This window comes from Mus caroli, unplaced genomic scaffold, assembly GCF_978045245.1.
Source record: "Mus caroli unplaced genomic scaffold, Mus_caroli_1 scaffold_3, whole genome shotgun sequence".
In the NCBI taxonomy this organism is placed as follows: domain Eukaryota; kingdom Metazoa; phylum Chordata; class Mammalia; order Rodentia; family Muridae; genus Mus; species Mus caroli.
Genome location: NW_028227258.1, coordinates 88,079,733 through 88,102,420, shown reverse-complemented (window position 1 = coordinate 88,102,420; position 22,688 = coordinate 88,079,733). Strand labels below are relative to the sequence as shown.

At 36.2% G+C, this 22,688-nt stretch overlaps 1 pseudogene; it reads right to left on the bottom strand.

The window, feature by feature from the left end:
- LOC110291842 (ubiquitin-conjugating enzyme E2 L3 pseudogene) overlaps positions 1–21,388 on the bottom strand; it is a 36,640-nt pseudogene extending 15,252 nt beyond the window's left edge.
- Between the last annotated feature and the right edge of the window lie 1,300 nt (positions 21,389–22,688).

The following is a 22,688-nucleotide window of genomic DNA, read 5'->3' as shown; positions in this document are numbered from 1 at the left end:
ATCCTTGATCCCAGATAGTAAATGAATTGAACTGACTTTTGGGTAACCCTAACTTCACACTTATGCTCTGTTACAGACACATGTTTGCATATGTAAAGATGTAAAACAAAGAAGAAAATAAATAAATAGAAATACTTTTAAAGGTTATTAGAGAAATTTTTATTAATCCATATTTTGTGTGCTAACATGTTATTTTAATAAAAATGTAAAATAAAATATTGGAGATAGAGAGATGGCTAAGCAATTCAGAGAACTTACTGCCCCAGCAAATGACTTAAATGTTGTTGTAAATAGGTACATGATGAATCATACCAACTGTAACTACAGTTCAAATGAACCAAATGCCTCTTTTGGACATTATAGGCACTTGCTTGGATGTTGTACATATAAACACAAATATATATATATATATATATATATATATATATATATATATGCTTGTGTTTGTGTGTGTGTATACAAGCAGGCATATATATATATGTGCATACATATATAAATTAAAAGAAAATAAATAATTTTTAACAGAAGAAATATTTAAATTGTTAAATCCCAAAAGTTCACAAAAAGAATCTGGAGTTTCTCTAATAAAGGAGACTCATTTAATCCATGATTATATGTTAACATTAATATTTATTTCAGTCTCATCTATTTAGCTCTGATTATATCATCCTAAGCATTTCCTTGCAGCTGTCTTCAAGATTTTCAGAATCATTCTACAAAACTGTTTCATAGGTTTCTGAAGCTGATGGTCAAGTATGATTATAGCAGGAATATATTTATTGATATAAATTTTTCTTCTTTAATCTTTCATCACGATCCAAAAACATTACTTGTGGAAAAGCAACTTAATAAAAGAAATTTTTGTTTTGGCTCATTTTATCACTCAGAGATTCCACTTCATGCTTGCGTGGTTTGTCCTTCATGAGTCTGTGCTGATGAAAATCATTGTGTAAAGGATAGCACAGGATTGTTGCTATCCTTCCAGTATATTTTCAGACTGAGTTGTCCTGAAAGTCTATTCATTTATTATTAAGTTACAGGTATGAGTATTTTACCTTCATGTATGCTTGTGTACCATATGTATGGCTCTTAAATGTCAACCATCCCACAACCCTGAGAGCATTTTTTTTTGCTCCATTTTAAGGATTAAAAAAAAAATTGTGACTAAGTGAACAGGTAAAGGGCACTATTGAACTGGACAATGCAAATGGAACAGTTTGAGGAATGATGTAATTCTGAGAGTGATATTAGCATTCTCATTAATAGCAGAAATAATTGTGAAAGAAAAGTAGTGGGCAGAGAGAGCAGAGGTCAGAGGGGGAAAATGGAGGATGATTGCATCCAAACACATTGTGTGGATACCTATTAATTATATTTTACAATATTTGTATTTTTACTTTACATACATTGGTGTTTTCTCTGCAAGTATATCTATATGAGGGTGTCCAATACCCTGGAACAGGAGTTACAGGCATTTGGAAGCTACCATGTGGATCCTGGGAATTGAACCTGTGTCATCTAGTAGAGTTGACAGCTCTTAACCACTGGGCAATCTCTCCAACCCCCTACTATTAAATAAAAATAGAAATTATCAGTTCCAAGACAAATCTAAAAGTATAGTAAAATTTCTGTTTTTCCCTCAACATCCTTATCAAATGGTTTCAAACTACCTGTAATTCTGGTTGGAGTTGGACTTGATACCATTGGCTTTCATGAGCACATGCACACACACATACACACAAACACACACACACACACACACACACACACACACACCACACACACACACACACACACCACACACACACACATACACACGACAAAATCAAAATATATAAAAGGAAAGACTGTATACAGTAGTTTGAGATAGTTCACCATGATTATTCTGAATACCATATGATATGTTTTGTTAAAATGCTAATATATTCCTATAATAATATTATAATTGTATATAAGGTTATATATTTTAAAAATCTTTCACATAATGGTATATGCAATAACACATGCAATAATATTAATATTCATAATCAGAATGTCAGTTCAATATTTTTCAGTATTATAAGGAAAACACTTCACTTGCATAACTGTACTGGCTATTTTTGTGTCAACTTGACACAGCTGCAGTTATCACAGAGAAAGGAGTTTCAGTTGAGGAAATGCCTCCATGAGATCCAACTGCAAGGCATTTTCTCAATTAGTGATCAAGGGGGAAAGGCCCCTTGTGGGTGGTACCATCCCAGGGCTGGTAATCTTGGGTTCTATAAGAGAGTAGGCTGAGCAAGCCAGGAGAAGCAAGCCAGTAAAAAGCATCCCTCCATGGCCTCTGCATCAGCTCCTGCTTCCTGACCTGCTTGAGTTCCAGTCCTGACTTCTTTCAATGATGAACAGCAATGTGGAAATGTAAGCTGAATAAACCCTTTCCTCCCCAACTTGCTTCTTGGTCATGATGTTTGTGCAGGAATAGAAACCCTGACTAAGACAATAACTGAACTTAACTTCTGATAGCATGACTTCTGCTCTAAACGGTGAAATCCTATTCTATGATTTTCTCTTTCTAGCACTGTTGTTATGAATTGTATCTCTGAGATAACCTCAATCACCTTGTTTTGAAATATTTCTTGCCTATTGACCTATAAGTCTTTGGAGGTAACAGGTCAGGATGTACATCTTTTATATCCAGCATTTAAATATATATATGCCAGTATAAATTCATGCTTAATTCAGAAAAAAAGCCAAAATATATGATATATTTTGTCTTTTTTTAGATGTTTTCTTCATTTACAATTCAAATGCTATCCCCTTTCCTAGTTTCCTCTCCGAAAATCCCATATACTCTTCCCCCTCCCCATGCTCCCTAACCCACCCACTCCTGCTTCCTGGCCCTAGCATTTCCCTATACTGGGGTATGTAATCTTTGCAAGACCAAGAGCCCCTCCTTGCATTGATGGCCGACAAGGCCATGGAGTACAACTCAGCTATTAAAAACAGTGAATTTATGAAATTCCTGAGTGAGGTAACCCAACCACAAAAGAACACACATGATATGCTCTCACTGGTAAATGGATATTAGCTCAGAAACCCAGAGTACCCAAGATACAATATGCAAAACACATGAAACTCAAGAAGAAGGAAGATCAAAGTGTGGATACTTTGTTCCTTATTAGAATGTGGAACAAAATACCCATGGAAGGGGTTACAGAGACAAAGTTCAGAGCTGAGACTGAAGGAGGCAACATAAAGAGTCTGCCCCATCCCGGGATCCATCCCATAAACAACCACCAAACCCAGACACTATTGCATATGCCAACAATATTTTGCTGACAGGACCCTGATATAGCTGTCTTCTGTGAGGCTATCCCAGTGCCTGGCAAATATAGAAGTGAATGCTTTCAGTAATCTGTTGGATGGAACACAGGCTCCCCAATGAAGGAGCTAAAGAAAGTTCCCAAGGAGATAAAGGGATCTGCAAACCTGTATGAGGAATAACAATATGAACTAACCAGTACCCCCCAGAGCTTGTGTCTCTCCCTGCATATGTATATATTATATTTTGTCTTAACAAGATGAATATAAATATTAAATTGTGCTTTGATTCATGAAAATTATCCAGTTTAAGTATTCATATTTTATTATCTTCATATGAATGTTCAGTGTCTCTTCTCATTAATATAGTAACAAAATTTTATCTTACCCTTAAACATTTCTATATATTTCCCCAAAATAATAAAAGATACCATATTATTGAAATATTAAAAGTTAGTACACAGTTTCAGGACTGATATTAACCTTTGAGAACTTTTTATATAAACAGTAAATATACATAGTATGAGTTATTTAGCTGTTATTGCACAAATACCCACATTTCATGTCATGTCATTATGCTATACTTGCTAATCCCTTATACACTGTTATTACCTACTTTGTAAATTAACTTCATCTATGTTTTTTTTTAAGTGTCTAGTTTCGGGAAATCCATCTGATATAAAATGTCTCTGTTTTTTCCAAGAAGTGAAATAGATTATGTATTTCTATCATGTGAAGGTTTTATTTTGAACAATTTGCAAGAAAAAAATACAAAAGTCTATTTCTACTAAAACATTGCAAAACTGTTTTAAATAAAATAATGGTGTTATGAAATGATAACTTAATGTATTTCTTTAAATTTTTTTGAAATAATATAATTACATCATCTCCCCCATTCTCTTTCTTCCTTCCAAACTCTCTCAGAAACCATTACTTGTACATCTTTCAAAATCATGGCCCCTTTATTATTAGTTGTTGTAATTAGCTAACATCTAACCAGAGAGACTAGGTCATACCCACTCAGGCTCCCTGGTTTTTTGGTTCAGGGTCGTTGAGCCCAGGTGAGTTGATTCTCTGGGTCAAACAAATTGTCCTGCCAATTGAACTCAAATCACTAAACTTGTCAGCAAGCACCTTTACCCACTGGTCCATTCGTTAGCCCTGTTCCTCAAGTGGTCTTGGCTTTCTTGAACTCTGACAGGTTCTCGGTTGGCATGCAAATATCTTATCAGCTGCTGCTAGTTACAGCGAAGTCATAAGTACTAAGCTGAGATGCACCTGGAGGTTTTGCTTGGACCTATCTTTTAGAACTTCAAAACTTGCCAAAGTTTTCTACTAATTTCCGACACCGCATTAATTTCTTATACAAAATGTGAGAACTCAATATACTCTGTGCAGTCTCCTGAATCTTCTTAAGTATGTCTGCTGTAAAGTCTGATGGTTTGAATGGGAATGGCCCCTGCAGGCTCAAATAGTTAAATACTGGGCCCCTACTGTGTTATTTATCTATTTAATCTCAAATTATGGTTTCTATCCTGCCTTTGATTATTCAGTTCCCAGATAAAAGACATACAACCTTTATATTTATAATAAGCTCTTTATAGAACAAGAGCTGGTCAAATATCTAACATCTAAGCTATTAGAATTTATTTTCCCATAAATAACTCCTAATTATAATTTGCCATGTTCTATCGAGGCTGCTCTTAAATCCAATTAGCTATCCCTCATGGTCATTTTTTCATTACTTACCATGGTATCTTCTCCTCCTTCTACCGTGTCTATCTCACTTCTTCCCAGCTATAGGCCCTAGGCCTCTTTATTTGCCAATCAAGGATAACTTGTATCACTTGTGTTCCTGTAAGTCCTCTTGTCCTTGTGGGAAACAATGTCTTGGGGGCAGAATTTAGCTTTATAATACATAGCAAACAAAGTTCAACAGGTTCCTAGTTGGAAGAAATCTTAGAAGGTATGGACTTATTAGGGAAGGTGCATCACTTGAGGCAGAAGTGGAGGTTTCAGAAGTCCACACAAATTCCAGTTAGCTCTATTCTGATTTGTGCTTATGAAACAAGAAGATCCGAGGTACTGACAGCTGATCCAGTAGTCATAGATACCTGTCTACTGCCATATTCTCTACCGTGATGGTCATAGACACTAACTCTGTGTATCTGTAAACTCCAAATAAGCATTTTCTATATAAGGTTTTTTGGTCATGGTAGATTTTTACAGGAATAGAAAATAACATAGAAAAAAAATCTTAACATAACATCTCAATAATTTTGTGTTCCCAAATCTTTCATGGATCAATATATTCATCAAACTAAGGATTGCTAATCTGATAATATTCATACTCAAAGCAGAAAATCAGAGAAGAACATGATTTGAAATATCAACCACAAACACTGAAAATATATATAGGATATATTAATTATGACGTGGTAAAATAATTTTCATTTGCCTCTCCAAGAGATAAGCTCTTTATTGGTTGTCCAATATAGACTGGTGAGACTTGAAACCATATACCCGCAAACCACAAAATGGAGTCAGAGAGAGGTTTTCAGTGTGTATGCATAAACAAACATAGATTATGTAATTATGTTATAAAACAGATGCTATTAATTTCAGAATGAAGATGGGTGAGAAGAACTCAAGGGAGTCTACTAGGGAGGGGCTGAGGGGGACAAAGAGAATGGAATAAAATGATATAAATATATCCCTTGCAAAACTATTAAATATTAAAGGAAAAGAAAATTTAAAATGATAAACAAATTTAAATGGCAGTAAATTTTGATTTGTAAAAGTTAAAGTTCAGGACAGTTCTCTAAAATATTGAAAATATGTAAATTTAGAAATCTATATATATAAGTTCAAATATTTAGAAAATCATGTCTATAAAAATAGTATCTGTAGTAACAATGACAGAAAAATACAGTATTTCATGTATAAAAAATTCCCTGATAAAGATGCAACATTAACAAAGACATAGATGACAATATATGTACATAATGTTCTTGAACTATTAAAACAGTCACAATATTTTACAACATTGCAGCATATTTATAGGCCTGTGCATTTAAAAATGACGCATATTATTGCATATATTAGTTTTTCATCATTATATGCTATTAATAATCATCTATAAATCTTGAAAGGACCATAATGCCCTGTAATTAAATAGAATTCAATTTTATTTTACTCTACTCTCTTAAACTTTATAGGGTGGCAAAGATCCTACCATTCTGTAATTTAAGTATAGAAATGTTGCTCAGGTACAGCTTGTTTCTGTGTCAATTTACTGCTACTATTTCACTTTAAAAATTTAAGTAATGAAACAAAGATTATAAATAATAATAGGTTTTAATATCACATTTGTTGTAAGTTGGAAACTTTTTTAAAAATTAAAAAGTGTTATTAAATATAGTTACAATCTTATAGAAATAATTTTGTAAACTTACTTGAGAAAAAAACATTAGGAGCACAGGAACATTCTGAACAAAAATGGAAATGGTTTACAACATATCAACTTTAAACAAAATGTCTTATTTTATTAAACTGACTTATTAAAATTATTCTAGATTTATCTTTCTTTTTTCTGTTCACACAATCTAGATTTTATATAGTTTCCATAGACCAGTACATATTTGTATGCTGTGTGATTCTTGCCACTGGACACAATGTTGTAATACCTGTTCTAACTTGTGACATTTGTCTTTGTCTCTGAGCCTGTGACATCACTCTGTATTTTTAAGTTCTTTTCCTCTATAAGGTCAATTCATTAATAAGTTCATTACTGACCAAAGACTTCAAATTGTGTGCCAACCATGCAGCTGAGATATCAAAATGGACCGTGTGTTCAAATATCAAATGTCTGACATGAGAAAAGTAGTATGACATTTTGATGGTTAGGAACAGATTAGGAAATATTTTTTTCTGGTTAGAAACTAAAGAGCATATTTCAAATCATTATGGCTATCTTAGCAGAGTGAAGAAATGTCAGATAACTGCAATAGCTGCTTTTCTATTCCTATCACAATTAACTCATTGTTAGTGTTCATATGATGCTATATGCTTTCAAAAATGTCAGAGTCTTAGTTTGGTTTATATTGCCCTTATTAAGATTCTAATAAAATTAGCAAGACAAAGGAAGAGGTATATTTTAAAGTGTCCATGACAAAATTTATCACCCAGGAAATTCAGTGTAGGTTCATGAAGCAGGGACATAAAGAAGACCAGGGCATATACGCTGTTATCTTGCTCAGCTTTCTTTCTTATAAACCCAAGATCCACCTGTACAAAATGACCCTGACCATAGTAGGACGGGGAATTTGGCATCTATCATCTTTCATAGAAATTTCTCGAAAACATGTCTCTAGGCCACTATGTTAGAGGAAATTAATCAGTTGGGTTCCTTCCTCACAGGTATATCTAGTTTGTTGTTAAAAACCAACCATCATATTTTTGATATTTTAATATCAAATATAATGCCTAAGAAAAGTCTCTGTCTCCTTTTCTTACAGTGATCTGAGAGAGGTATTGAGGGGAATTTGAGGACTCTAGCTAGTATCCACTTGTAGCAATGTGATAAGTACTAGACTTCATTAAGCCATTTGAATAGGGTAGGCTAATGTTATAAAAGTTTCAAGCACTTAGGCACCTAAACAGCCTCTCAAAAGGAGGCAAGTTCAGCACATGAGCTGTAGAGTATGGAATAGTTTTCTGATTTTCCTGGATTTCTGTTCTGTACAGAACAAGGGCATTTTACAAATGAAACTCATCCAATAAATTATAGCAATTTCGGCAACTTTCTTTCTCTTTGGCAAAAATAAAGTTAGAGACCTATTTTTTTTCTAATATCACAAACTCACCAAAGCTAAAGAAAGATATGTTATATTGCATGGTTTTTTTTTGTAAAGTAAGAAAATGTTTTAAAATAATTACAGCAAAACTGAAAATTCCCAGCATTATTTTAAACTATAAATCATATTTAATATTTGACTCCCATGATTCCTTACTCTTCTTGACAATTTCCTTATTCATCCTTTTAAATGATTGGACAGCATACTTGTCTTTCATAAATCTATTAGTAAGATAAGTACTAAGTCTATATATTTTATATTCTTTGACTTTTTATCCAGTTATTATTACATAGTGCTATCTTATATGCTGAGTTGTAGCAGATTTTAGTGTTTCAATATAACAAAATATTGACAAAATAAGGAAGAAAAAAACACATATCAGAAACACTCAGTAATAGCTCAAATCTGAAATAAGAATAACATATACAAAGGTGATAAATATTGCATATCTAGTACATTCAAATAGGAGACTATCATATGTTATTTCCTTTTAATCACTTCTAATACTTGTTCATTAATTGAATGCAGATATAGTTTTAATTATTTCAGAGAAGGAAATCTGCATGGAGTTTACATTCTAAGGCAGTTTCATGGACAATATTTATTAACACTTTTTAAATTCCATACCTTCAGCATTATATTTCAAACCCTTTATATGGTTTGTTTGAACCTAGGTATATTATGTTCTTTTCTATTTCATATATAATATGTAAATAGAAGATTATAATACTGTTGTGCAACTTTTACTCATAAATCTCTTTTGTGAACTATGGAGATGTTTGTTACAATAAAATTTACAGGCAAGTTCAGCAGTTTTTCTCTGACTGAGAGGGAAGCCAGTTTATTATTTTGAAGCTCAATGTATGCCTATAAGAAAGACAAAAGAAGTAAAACATAATATATGAAAGGGTTATACAACTTTGTGATTTGTTTCCAAGGATATTTATCAAAATATCTATGTAATAAAAAAATTTCTTAAAGTCTATTGTCATAATGAAAGACTAGGAGTTATTTCTCTCTGTGTGATCATAAAAACATTTTTTCCTGATCTAGAGTTACTGAACTTTTATAGTCAAATTATATTCATATACAATTTTGAAAGTAAATATTTGTTTAAAACCAATCATTATCACTAGCTAAATACCAAAGGAAATAAATATAAGTTGTTTGTATTGGATAATTTTATGTTAATTTGACAAAGTTAGTCTGAGGAGGGAATTTCAATTTAAAAAAATGCCTTCATAAGATCAGGCTGTAGGGGATCCTGTGGGGAATTAGTGATTGATGGGGTTGGGCTCAGTACATTGTAGATGGTACCATCTCTTGGCAGTGTTGGTCCTGGATTCTATCAAAAATCAGACAGAGTAAGCCAGGGAAAGCAAGCCAGTAATAGCACCCCTCCATGACCTCTTCATTGGCTCCTGACACCAGTTTCCTTCCCTGTGTGAGTTCTTGCACTGACTACATTTAATAATGAACTCTGAGTTGGAAGCAAGAACTGAATAAACTTTTTCCTCCTCAAGTAATTTTTGTCAATGTTTTATATAATATGAATAGTAACTCTTGCTAGGACACATAATGGGTATTTCTATATCAATATTGTTTTTAGAGGAATATGGACAAACTTTGGAAATTCCTTAAGTATTGAGCATTCAGTGAGTTGTTCTGTAGGAGTTCGAAGATAAGAATATTGAGAACAGTGAAAATGATTAAGGCTTGGCTTGTGAAGTTTTAGAGGATAACAAAGACTAGTGGGCCATTAAAGTGAAGATTACATGGTATTTCTTCAACTATAGTTTAAATATTGGCACTGGTTAAAAAGATACAAGAAGTGCTAAATAAAACCTTTACATTACTGAAACAATTTATATTGGTTATGCATTGCTGAGAAATCAGAAGGGATTAAGAAGAGACTAGTATCATCGATGTGAAATCGTCTGGGAATTATTTCCTGTGAGTCAGCACACAGAAATTGTGTTATAGATTCAGCTAAATGTATACTTCATGCTCCTAGCTGAACTTGGTAGTTTAAGAGTCATCCAGGTAATACTGCATTTGAAGGTGTGAAGGATTCACTAGGAACATCAGAGTTTCGTCACTGTAAGAGGCCAGAATATGCCACCAACTACCATAGCCCCAGTAGATGAAACATGCCTGAGTAAGAAGACAAACTTTGTGTATGGCAAAAGGCAGAGTTGTAGACACAACCCAAGTCTTCTGAAAGAACCCAGAAGATTGGGAGTGAATCCCAGACACTACACATTGTAATATTTATACATTCTGTACTTTTGTTCTGTACTGACCAGATTGTGATTGGGCCATGGTTATTCCTTATTGGAGTAAGAAAGTATTTCATTAATTTTGATTTTTATAGGAACCCATATTAAGGAAAATTTAAACTTTAAAAAAAAAGATATTTTTAAGTGACTGGATAGTTTTAAAAGACTAGATTTTTTTTTAGGTAAGTATAATACTGTTTTTTTATATATATATATTTTTTATTACGTATTTTCCTCAATTATTTTTCCAATGCTCTCCCAAAAGTCCCCCATACCCTACCCCCACTTCCCTACCCACCCATTCCCCTGTACTGGGGCATATAAAGTTTGGGTGTCCAATGGGCCTCTCTTTCCAGTGATGGCCGACTAGGCCATCTTTTGATACATATGCAGCTAGAGTCAAGAGCTCTGGGGTACTGGTTAGTTCAGAATGTTGTTCTACCTATAGGGTTGCAGATCCCTTTAGCTCCTTTGGTAATTTCTCTAGCTCCTTCATTGGGAGCCCTGTGATCCATCCAATAGCTGACTGTGAGCATCTACTTCTGTGTTTGCTAGGCCCCAGCTTAGTCTCACAAGAGACAGCTATATCTGGGACCTTTCAGCAAAATCTTGCTAGTGTATGCAATGGTATCAGCGTTTGGAAGCTGATTATGGGGTGGATCTCTGGATATGTCAGTCTCTAGATGGTCCATTCTTTCGTCACAGCTCCAAACTTTGTCTCTGTAACTCCTTCCATGGGTGTTTTGTTCCCAATTCTAAGAAGGGGAACAGTGTCCCCACTTTGGTCTTCATTCTTCTTGAGTTTCATGCGTTTAGCAAATTGTATCTTATAACTTGGGTATCCTAAGTTTTGGGCTAATATACACTTATCAGTGAGTACATATTGTGTGAGTTCCTTTGTGATTGTGTTACCTCACTCAGGATGATGCCCTCCAGATCTATCCATTTAACTAGGAATTTCATAAATTCATTCTTTTTAATAGCTGAGTAGTGCTCCATTGTGTAAATGTACCACATTTTCTGTATCCATTCCTCTGTTGAGGGGCATCTGGGTTCTTTCCAGCTTCTGGCTATTATAAATAAGGCTGTTATGAACATAGTGGAGCATGTGTCCTTCTTACCGGTTGGGACATCTTCTGGATATACGCCCAGGAGAGGTAGTGCTGGATCCTCCGGTCCAATTTTCTAAGGAACCGCCAGACTGATTTCCAGAGTGGTTGTACAAGCTTGCAATCCCACCAACAATGGAGGAGTGTGCCTCTTTCTCCACATCCTCGCCAGCATCTGCTGTCACCCGAATTTTTGATCTTAGCCATTCTGACTGGTGTGAGGTGGAATCTCAGGGTTGTTTTGACTTGCATTTCCCTGATGATTAAGGATGTTGAACATTTTTTCAGGTGCTTCTCTGCCATTCGGTATTCCTCAGGTGAGAATTCTTTGTTCAGTTCTGAGCCACATTTTTTAATGGGGTTATTTGATTTTCTGGAGTCCACCTTCTTGAGTTCTTTATATATATTGGATATTAGTCCCCTATCTGATTTAGTATAGGTAAAATCCTTTCCCAATCTGTTGGTAGTCTTTTTGTCTTATTGACTGTGTCTTTTGCCTTGCAGAAGCTTTGCAGTTTCATGAAGTCCCATTTGTCAATTCTCGATCTTACTGTGCAAGCCATTGCTGTTCTATTCAGGAATTTTTCCCCTGTGCCCATATCTTCAAGGCTTTTCCCCACTTTCTCCTCTATAAGTTTCAGTGTCTCTGGTTTTATTTGAAATTCCTTGAAAGACTAGATTTTTTTAATGTGTTTGAAATTGTAAAGACTGTGGAATTTTCTTGTTTTATTTTATTAATTTGCATTCTAGTCATTGTCCCCCCACACACACCTCAGTCATCTCTCCCATAGTTCCTTCTCCCATTCCACTTACCCCTTGATTCTGAGATGTTTCTCCCCATCACACCAGGTCTCCTTCCCAGGGGCCTCAAGTCTCTCAGGGATTAAGCTCATCTTTTCCTACTGAAGCCAGACAAGGCAGACCTCTTCTATATATGTACCAGGGGCCTGAGACAAGCTTCTGTATTTTGGTAAATCTCCAACCACAACAAGCCCATTCAAGGAAAATGAAATTTTTTTTTTTGCAGTAGATCTCCAACCCCAATAAACACATGCAAGGAGAAAGCAACTCGGTTATATATTTATAAACTGCACACTTATATTGGGCAGATATGCCTCTACACAACTTTCTTCCCCACTATGAAATTGCTGCTGCTTGCAGTTTTTCCAGGCCTTGTGCCTCTTGCTCCATCTTCCTTCCAACAACTCTCCCTCTGTCCTCCTCAGATCGCCACATCCTGCAACTACTCTTCCCCTCCTCTTCCTGTCTTGCTTGGAACCCACCTCCTCATTTTTGCCCAGCAATTGGCTACTTGTCATCTTTATTAGACATTCAGATAATTAAAAGAAATTTCTCCACACTTCTGAATGCTCCCAGTTGGTGGTTCAGTCTCTGCTGGCTCTCTCGGGTCTGTGTTAGTTGAGTCTGCTGGTTTTCTTATAGGGTCACTTTCCCCTTCAGCTTCTTCAATCCTTGCACTATTTCAACCATAGGATGGCTGGTGACTTCAGTTCAATGGTTGGGTGTAAGTATCTGCATCTGTCTCAGTCAAGTGCTAGTAGAGACTCTCAGATAACAGCCATGTCAGGCTCCTGTCTGCAAACACCTAATAGCATCAGTAAAAGTGCCAGGCCTTGTTGTGAACCCATGTGATGGATCCCAAGTAGGGCAGGTCCTTGGACCACCTTTTCTTCAGTCTGTAGTTCTTTTTGATGGGAACAATTTAGGGTAAGTAATTTTGACTCTGGATTACAAACCTTGTCCCTACACTTGAGGCCATGACTATCTACTGGATGAAAACACTTTGAGTTCCATATCTCCAGTGTTGGGCATTTTGGCTAATGTCAACCCCATTGAGTCCTTAGTCTCTCCCCTCCAGGGTCTCCAGTATTTTCTATGGGGTGCCCCCACCACCCACACAACAAAGCTGATTATTTCAATTTATTTTTTGGCCCTGTGGGCTTCCCTCCTGCCCCCTCCATACCTTATCCTGTTACACTATCCTCTTCTCACTCCCATCCAGGTCCCTCCCACCCTGGGCCTCAAGTGATTATTTCTTTCCTCCTTCTAAATGAGATTGAAGCATGATCACTTGGGCCTTTCTGTTTGTTATACTGCTTAAGGTCTATAGGTAGTACCCTAGCTATTCAGTACTTTTTGGCTAATATCTATTTGTCAGTGAGTACATAGCACTGCGTGTCTTTTGGGATCTGTGTTACTTCACTCAAGATATATATATATTTTTTAGTTCTATCCATTTGCTTGCAAAATCCATGATGTCCTCACTTTCAATATATGAGTAGTATTCCATTGTGTAAATGAACCATATTTTCTATATCCATTCTATGGCTGAGAGACATCTGGGTTATTTCCAGCTTCTGACTATTAGAAATATGAACATGGTGGAGCATTTGACCTTGTAGTATGGTGGGACAACTTTTGGGTATACACACAAGAGTGGTATAAATAGGTTGTTAGGGTCAACTATTTCCAATTTTCAGAGGAAACTCTAGATAATTTTCCACAGTAGTTGAACCAGTTTGCTGTACCATCACCAATGAAGAAATGTTCCTATTCCTCTACAGCCTTTCCAGCGTTTGCTATCACTTGACTTTTTGATCTTAGCCAGTCTGATTGTTGAGAAGTGCAATCTCAGTGTCTTTTTGATTAGCATTTCTCTGATGACTAAGGACTTTGAAGACTTCTTTATGTGTTTCTGGTCTATTCGAGGTTATTCTGTTTTCGAAAACTCTGATTAGCTCTGTACCTCAATTTTATTTATTTATTTTTATGGAGGTTTACTTCTTGAGTTTTATATTGTGGATATTAGACTTTTGTCAGATACAGGGTTAATGAAGTTTTTATCCCAGTCTCTAGGTTGCCAATTTGTCCTATTAACTATGCCTTTTGCCTTACAGAAGCTTTTCAGTTTCATGAGGTCCCATTTATCAATTGTTGATCTTAGAGCCTGAACCATTGTTGTTTGGTTTAGGAAATTTCCCTGTTCCTTTCTCCTGTGTGAATGAGTTCAAGGTTCTTTCCTACTTTCTCTTCTATTAAATTCAGAATATCTGGTTTTATGTTGAAGTCCTTGATCCAATTGGACTTGAGCTTTGTGTAAGGTGATTAATATGGGTCTATTTTTATTTTTCTACATTCAGACTACCAGTTAGACCAGCATCCTTTATTGAAGATACTTTCTTTTTTTTCCCTGCAGGTTTCTGGCTTCTTTGTCAAAGATCAAATGTCCATAAGTGTGAAGGTTTACATCTGGGTCTTCAATTCTATTCCATTGAAATATCTGTCTGTATCTGTACCAATACTGTGTGGTTTTTATCACTACTGGCTTGTAGTACAGCTTGAGGTGAGGGATGGTGATTCACCCAGAAGGATTGGTTTGGCTATCTTGGATATTTTGTTTTTCCATATGAAGTTGAAAATTGTTCTTTCCACATCTGTGAAGAATTTGTTAGAGTTTTGTTGGGGATTGCATTGAATATGTAGATTGCTTTTGGTATGATGGCCATTTTCAGTATGTTAATCCTACCAATTCATGATGATGGGTAAATCTTTAAATATTCTGAGGTCTTCTTTGATTTATTTTTTCAGGGATTTAAAGTTTTTCTCAAACAGATCGTTCACTTGCTTGGTAAAATTACACCAATGTGTTTTATACTACTCGTGGCTATTGTGAAGTGTGTTGTTTCCCTAATTTTTTCTCATCATGTTTATAATTTGTATGATTTACTTGAGTTAATTTTATATTCTGTCACTTCCCTGAAGGTGGTTATCACCTGTAAAAGTTATCAGGTGGAATTTTGGGTGTTGCTTATACTATCACATCATCTGCAAATAGTGATACTTTGACTTCTTCCTTTCTAATTTGTATTTGTTTGATCTCCTTTTGTTCTCTGATTGCTCTAGCTAGAATTTCAAGTACCATATTGAATAGATATGGAAAAAGAGGGCAACCTCATCTTGTCCTATATTATAGTGGGAACACTTCTAGTTTTGATCCATTTAATTTGATGTTAACTGATATTTTTCTATATATATTTTTTTTTTTTATGTTTAGATCTGTGCCATGAATTCCTGATCTCTCCAAAGCTTTTAATATGAAGGGATGGTGTGCTTTGTTGAAGGCTTTTGAGCATCTAAATAGATGACCATGTAGTTTTTTTCCTTAGTATATACATATAATGTAATATGTTGATAGATTTTTACACATTGAACCATTCCTGCATCCTTGGGAATAAAGCCTACCTGATCTTGGTGAATGATGGTTTTGATGTGTTCTTGAATTCAGTTTGTAATATGTGTTCTTGGAAGTTTGAGAGAATTTTATTGAGTATTTTTGCAACAATATTCATAAGCAAGATTGGTCTAAACTTGTCTTTCTTTGTTGTTTCTTTGTGTGCTTTAGGTATCATAGTAACTATGGCTTCATAGAATGAAGTAAGTAATGTTTCTTCTGTTAATCTTTCATGAAATATTTTAAGGAGTATTGGTATTAGCTCTTTTTGAATGTCTAGTAGAATTGTACACTAAAACAATTTAGCCCTTGACTTTTATTTGTTAGAAGGCTTTGCGGACTATTTCCTTTTCCTTAAGAATGATGGGGCTGTTTAGATCATTTATCTGATCTTGATTGAAATTTGGTACATGATATCTGTCTAGGAAATCATCCTTTTCATCTAGATTTTTCAGTTTTTGTAGAATATGGGCTTTTTCAGTAGGTTCTGATGATTTTTTTGAATTTTCTCAGTTTCAGGATGTTCTGTCTCCCTTTTCATTTCTGGTTTTGTAATTTTGATACTGTCTCTGTGTCCTTTAGTTAATTTTGCTAAAGGTTTATCTATCTTATTGATATTCTCAATTAATCAGCTCTTGGTTTTGTTGATTCTTTGTATCATTCTCTTTGTAGTCAACTGGTTTTTTTTCAGTCCTTAGTTTGACTATTTCCTGCCTTCTACTACTTTTGCCTTTGTTTGCTATTTTCTGTTCTAGAGCTTTCCAGTGTGCTGTTAAGTTGCTTGTATGAGATCTCATGATCTATGAAACTTCCTCTTAACACTGCTTTCATCATGTCCCATAAATTTGGGTATGATGTGTCTTCATTTTCACTAAAATCTAAAAGGTCTTTGATTTCTTTATTTCTTCCATGACAGAATTATCATTGCACTAAGAATTCTTTAGCTTCCATGAGTATGCGTGCTTTCTGCTGCTTTTCTTGTTACTGAAGTCTTTTTCCCTAGTGATCTGATAGGAAGCATGGGATTATTTATATCTTATTGAATCTGTTTAGGCTTGTTTTATTTCCAATTATATGGCCAATTTTGGAGATGGTTCTATGAGGTGCCGAGAAGAAGTTATATTGTCTTGTTTTGAGGTGAAATGTTCTATAGATATATGTAAAATTCATTGAGTTCATAATTTTTGTTAATTTCAATGTGCCTCTGTTTAGTTTCCATTTCAATGTCCTGTCCATTCATGAGAGTGACATATGATATCTTCAACTATTATTGTGTAAGGTCTAATGTGTGTTTTGAGCTTTGTTAAAATTTCCTTTACTAAAGTTCGTTCTCAAATCAGTCTGGCAGTTCCTCAGAAAACTAGACATAGTACTACTGGAAGATCCAGCAATACCTGTCCTGGGCATGTATCCAGAAAATGTTCCAACTTGTAATAAGAACACATGTTAACAGCAGGCTTATTTATAATAGTCAAAAGCAGGAAAGAACACAGATGTCCCTCAACAAAGGAATGGATACAGAAAATGTGGTACATTTACACAATGGAGTACTAGTCAGTAATTAAAAACACTGAATTTATGAAATTCTTAGGCAAATGGATGGATTTGGAGGATATCATCCTGAGTGAGGTAACCCAATCACTAAAGAACATTCATGATATGCACTCACTGATAAGCAGAAATTAGCCCAGAAACAGAATACCCAAGATACAATTTGCAAAACTCAAGAAGAAGGAATACCAAAGCGTGGATACTTTGTTCCTTCTTAGAATGGGGAAAAATACCCATGCAAGGAGTTACAGAGACAAAGTTCAGAGCTGAGATGGAAGGAAGGACCATCCAGACAATGCTCCACCCGGGGACCCATCCCATATACAACCACCAAACCCAGACACTATTGCATATGCCAGCAAGATTTTGCTGACAGGACCCTGATATAGATATTTCTTGTGAGTCTATGCCAGTGCCTGGCAAATACAGAAGTGAATGTTCACAGTCATCTATTGGATGGAACACAGGGCCCCTAATGAAGGAGCTAGAGAAAGTACCCAAGGAGCTAAAGGCATCTGCAACACTATAGGAGGATCATCAATACGAACTAAACAGTACCCCTCAGAGCTTATGTCTCTAGTTGCATATGTAGTAGAGAATGGCCAAGTCAACCATCAATGGGAGGAGAGTCCCTTGGTCTTGTGAAGATCATATGTGCTGGTACAGGGGAATTCCACGGCCAAGAAGTGGGAGTGAGTGGACTGGGGAGCAGGGCAGGGTGGGTAAGGGTATAGGGCATTTTTGGGATAGCATTTAAAGTGTAAATGAAGAAAATATCTAATAAAAAATGTTGGTGCACTTGTATTATGAGCATAGATATTTAGAATTTCAACCTACTTGGTGGATTTTTACTTTTATGCATATGATATGTCCTTTCCCATCTAATTTGAAATGTTTTGGTTGAAAGTCTATGTTATTGAATATTAGAATTGCAACACAGGCTTGTTTCTTGAGACCTTTTGCTTAGAAACCTTTTTTTCCAGACTTTTACTCTGGGGTAGTGTCTATCTTTATCACTCAGGTGAGTTTCTTGTATGTAGCAAAATACTGGATTCTGTTTATGTATCCAATCTTTGTCTTTTTATAGGGGAATGGAGTCCTTTGATCTTCAGAGATATTAAAGACAGATAATTGTTAGTTCCTCCAATTTTTGTTGCTGGAGGATGGATTTTTAGAAAAATACTATTTAAATTTTGTTTTGTCGTGGAATATCTTGGTTTCTCCATTTATGGTTATTGAGAGTATTGCTGGTCATTGTAGCCTGGGCTGGCATTTGTGTTTCTTAAGGTCTGGATGACATCTGTCTATGATGTTCTGTCCTTTAGAGTCTCCTTTGTGAATCTGGTATAATTATGATAGGTCTGCTTTCATATGTTCCTAGGCCTTATCCCCTTACCACTTTTAATATGATTACTCTGCTCTCTAGATTTAGTGTACCAATTGTTATATGACAGGATTTTCTTTTCAGGTACTATTAGATGTTTTGTAGGCTTCTTGTACCTTTATGGTCATCTCTTTCCTTAGGTTAAGGAAGTTTTCTTCTATGATTTTGTTGAAGATGCTTTCTGGCCATTTCAATGGGGGATTCTTCACCCTCTTGTATTCCTATTATTCATAGATTTGAACTTTTCATTTTGACTTGAATTTACTGGGTATTTTGGGTTATAATATTTGTACACTTTGTATTTTATTTGAAAAAAGTATCAATATTTTCTATGGTATCTTCTGCATCTGAGATTCTCTCATCTATTTCTTATATTCTACTGGTGGTATTTGCAACTGTAGCTCCTGTTCCCTTCCTAAGTTTTCCATCTCAAGGGTTGCCTCCATTTGTGATTTCTTTATTTTTCTATTTTCATTTTTAGTTGAATTTTGGTCAAAACTTTCACCTACTTGATTGTATTTTTCCTGTATTTATGTAAGTGATTCATTTGTCTCCTCTTTTAGGGTTTCTACATATTTGCCTGCGTTTTCCTTTATTTATTTAAGAGAGTGCTTTATATTCTCCTTAAGGGCCTCCATTATCTTCATGTGATGGGATTTTAGCTCATTATCTTACTTTCAGGAATATTGCAACATCTGGGGCTTGCTGTGTTGGAAGAATTGGGTCTTAGGTGTGCTGAACTGCACTGGGTTCTTTTGCTTATAATCTTGCACTTGCTTCTGGCCATCTGGTTACCTCTGATGTTAACTGGACTGGGTATCTCTGACTTGAGTCAGCCTCCTTGGAGGTCAGTAGAACCATCCCCTACCTCCATGCAGTGTTGTCTCTAGTAAGTGTAGGCTTCTTATGTCTCTGGTTAGAGTAGGCCTCCAGTGTCTCTGGTTACTGCGGACCTCAGAGGATGCAGGCAGTCAGACTGTGTCCCAAGTTATTGCATACCTTCTGGGAGGCAGACAAGCTGGAGGCTGTGGTAGAATAACTGGCGCACTTATTTGACCTGGGTGGAGAAGAAGACCAGAAGAAAGAAGGAGCTCAGCAGGGTGGGGGGGGGGACAGGTGTCAGCTGGGCTCAGTATTTGGTTACTTCAGACCTTCTGGGAGGCACACAGGCTGTAGTGTGTGGATGTGTATCAGGGACTCGGGAATTTTCAGTTATATTTTTAATATGAAATATTGGAAATGAATGAGCACATGTCTGTATATCAAGTTACCAAGGGTCAATTTATATTTGAGAGTTTTATGTCAACTTGAATGAAGATAAAATTATCTGAGGGGAAGGAAACCCATTTAAGAACATGCCTCCATAAAATCAGGCTACAGGGCATTGGCTTAATTAATGGTTAATGGACGAGGACCCAGCCTAATCTGGATGGTATCATTTCTGGGATGGTAGTTCAGGCTGAGTAAGCCATGAAGAGCAAGCTAGTAATCAGAAATAGTACATATCTTTGACATCAACTCCTGCCCCCAGGTTCCAGTGCAGCTGGAATTTCTGTACTGACATGCTTTCGTGATGAACTGTGATGTGAGAGCATAAACAAAAACAAACCCTTTTCTCCCCAAGTTGATTTGGCCATGGCATTTCATTACAGCAACAATAAAATCAACTATGTAACATTTGTATGTCATATTACATTAAAAAGAACTAAAGTCAGAAAGGAAAAATAAAGTTGCATTAAAATTATTGCATGATAAGGGCCAGTGAAATCACCTATAGGATAGAACCATAGTTCTCAAACATTTTTTTAATCTTTTATTTTGTCATTTATTTTAAACTCCAAATTTTATCCCCCTCCTGGTACACACTCTGACTGGTCCACATCCCATACCTTCCCCCTGCCACTGTCTCTCCAAGAGGATATCCCCAACCCCAACCTCCACTGCAACAAACCTCTAAACTTCCTGAGGCCTCCAGTCTCTTAGGGGTTAGTTGCATTTTCTCTGATTAAACCCAGACCTGGCAGTCCTCTGCTGTATGTGTGTTGGAGGCCTCATATCAACTGGTATATGCTGCCTGGTTGGTGGTACAGTGTCTGAGAAATCTCAGGGGTACAGGTTAATTAAGACTACTTGTCCTCCTACATGGCAACCCTTCTCCTCAGCTTCTTCCAGCCTTCCCCTTATTCAACCACAGGGGTCAGGAGCTTCTATTCATTGGTTGAATGGGTGCAAATATCTGCATCTGTCTCATTCAACTGCTTGTTGGGCCCTTCTGAGGGCACTCATGATAGGTCACCTTTTGTGAGTGCTCCATAGACTCAGTAATAGTGTCAGGAGACTCCCCTTGTGCTGGATCCTACTTTGGGTCTGTTGCTGGATGTTGTTTTCCTCAGGCTCCTCTCCATTTCCATCACTGCAGTTCTTTCAGAAAGGAACAATTATGGATCAGAGTTTTGACTTTGGGATGGCAAACCTATTCCTCAGTTGGTGTCCTGTCTTTCTGATGAAGGTGGGTTTTATAAATTCCCTCTCCCCAATGTATTTCATCTAATGTCTCTCCCTTTAAGCCCCGAGAGTCTCTCACATCCCATGTCTTTGGTACATTCTGAAGGATCGTCCCCATCCTCATACCTCCTGAGGTTGCCTGTTACCATTCTTTGTACTGGCCCTCAGGGCTTCAATCCTCTCCCCCACCCAATACCAGATTATATTCCCTTCTCCCCACCATCCCCTTTCTCTCCTTTTTGAGTTCTGTGGACTGAATCTTGGATATTCTGTACTTTTTTTTTTTTTTTGCTAATATTCATCCACTTATTAGTGAGCACATACCATGAATGTCCTTTTAGGTATGAGTTACCTCACTCAGGATGATATTTTCTAGTTCTATCCATTTGTCTGCAATATGCAGGATGTCCTCATTCTTAACTGCTGAGTAATATTCCATTATGTAAATGAATCACATTTTCTGCATCCACTCTTTCGTTGTGGGACATCTGGGTTGTTTTCAATTTCTGGATATCACAGATAAGGCCACTATGAACATAGTGGAACATGTGCCCCAGTGGCAAGGTAGGGCATCTTTTGGGTATATTCCCAAGAGTGGTATTGCTGGGTCTTCAGGTAGATCTATTTCCAATTTTCTAAGGAACATCCAGATGATTTCCATGGTGTCTGTACCAGTTTGCAATCCCTCCAGCAATGGAAGAGTGTTGCTCTTTCTCCACATCATTGTCAACATGTGCTGTTACCTGAGGTTTTGATCTTAGCCATTCTGACTGGTATAAGGTGGAATCTCAGGATCATTTTGATTTGCATTTCTCTGATCACTAATGACTTTGAACATTTCTTTAGATATTTCTCAGCCATTTGAGATTCCTCTGTTTTGAATTCTCAGCTTAGTTTTTGATTGGGTTGTGTGCTTTTTCTGTGGTTAGCTTCTTGAGTTCTTTTTTGTTTGTTTGTTTGTTTTTGTTTTGTTTTGTTTTGTTTTGTTTTGTTGAGACATGGTTTCTCTGTGTATCCATGGCTGTCCTGGAACTCACTCTTAGACCAGGCTGGCCTCGACCTCAGAAATCTGACTGCCTCTGCGAGCCAAGTGCTGGGATTAAAGGCATGTGCCACCACGTCCAGCGTTCTTGAGTTCTTTATATATTTTGGATATTAGCCCTCTATTGGGTGTGGGGTTAGTGAAGTTTTTTTCCCAATCTGTAGGTTGCTGATTTGTTTTATTGACTATGAATGTTGTATCCTTTAATACAGTTCTTTGTGTTGTGGTGAGCACCTCAACCATAAAGTTATTTTCATTTCTCCATACTTATATTTTTGCTGCTTGGATGAATCATAAAGTAAATATTTTCACAGACAGAGGCTGGCCAAAGGGTCATAAAGTGCAGTTTGAGAACAACTATAGAGGAACTTGACACTTAGTTTAACTCAGAGGACCCACATAGTAGG